This window comes from Triticum dicoccoides, chromosome 2A (assembly GCF_002162155.2).
Source record: "Triticum dicoccoides isolate Atlit2015 ecotype Zavitan chromosome 2A, WEW_v2.0, whole genome shotgun sequence".
NCBI lineage: Eukaryota > Viridiplantae > Streptophyta > Magnoliopsida > Poales > Poaceae > Triticum > Triticum dicoccoides.
Window position 1 is genome coordinate 722,977,496 of NC_041382.1, and position 1,613 is coordinate 722,979,108.

Consider the following 1,613-nt stretch of genomic DNA (forward strand, 5'->3'; position numbering starts at 1 on the left):
TAGGCATAGAGGGAGCTAGGAGAGTCCAAATGAGGTGCGGTTTTCGGCCACGCGATCGTGATCGAACGCTCTAGGACATGGAGCGGAGATTGGTGGGTTTTGGGCCAAATTGGATGGGTGTTGGGATGCAACACACACGAGGCCTTTTCGGTCCCTCGGTTAACCGTTGGAGTATCAAACGAAGTCCAAATGGTATGAAACTTGACAGGCGGTCTACCGGTAGTAAACCAAGGCCGCTTGGCAAGTCTCGGTCCAATCCAGAAATGTTTAATCCCCACACACGAAAGAAAGCTAGAAAAGGCCACCGGAGGAGAACGAAGCGCCGGAATACAAAACGGACAACGGGGAAAAAGCTCGAATGCATGAGATGAACACGTATGCAAATGCAATGCACATGATGACATGATATGAGATGCATGATAAAGTAAACAACACATGGAGACAAAGACCCGAACCCGAGAAATAAATATAATTTAACGCCGGAAACGGCAAGAGTTGGAGTACAAATAGGGAAAGTTACATCCGGGGTGTTACACCGGCATTCTCCCTCTTTATGTAAACTTTGTAAAATAAGAGAGAATGGGCATAAGTATTTTGACATAATGTGTAATAACAGCCCATAATGCAATAAATATTGATATAAAAGCATGATGCAAAATGGACGTATCAACTCCCCGAAGCTTAGACCTCACTTATCCTCAAGCGAAAAGCCGAAATCGAAAAATATGTCCACATGTTTAGAGATAGATGTGTCGATAAAAATAAAATACGGACATGAGGGCATCATGATCATTCTTAGAACATCAACTTACATAATTCTTGTCATATGATTTCTTATGCTAGAGTAATAATTCAATCACAATTTCAAGTATGAATCGTAAACTTCATTGAAAACTAACAAACTATAATCTCAGTCATTGGAGCAAATTACAATTTATCATAACATAGGAAAGAGTCAATGTATAAGAGCTTTTCAGCTAGTTCACATACTCAACTATCATATAGTATTTCACAATTGCTGACACTCACGCAATACTTATGGGTATGGAGTTTTAATTGAACACATAGAAAGATAGGGGCTTATAGTTTTGCCTCCCAACGTTTTACCTCAAGGGTAATGTCAACAATAATAGTTCATGAAAACTCACATCTAATTAGCCATATATACCAGGATCTTTCGAACATACTGTGCTTGTCAAAGGATAAAATGTAAAAAGGAAGGGTGAAGATCACCATGACTCTTATGCAAGGTAGGAGATAAAAGTAAAAGATAGGCCATTCGCAGAGGGAAGCAGAGGTTGTCATGCGCTTTTATGGTTGGATGCACAAAATCTTAATGCGAAAGAACATCACTTTATATTGCCACTTGTGATATGGACCTTTATTATGCAGTCTGTCGCTTTTATTTCTTCCATATCACACGATCGTATAAAGCTTATTTCTCCCACACTAATAAGTCATACATATTTAGAGAGCAATTTTTATTGCTTGCACCGATGTCAACTTACTTGGAGGATCTTACTCAATCCATATGTAGGTATGGTGGACTCTCATGGCAAGACTGGTTTAAGGGTATTTAGAAGCACAAGTAGTATCTCTACTTGGTGCAATGA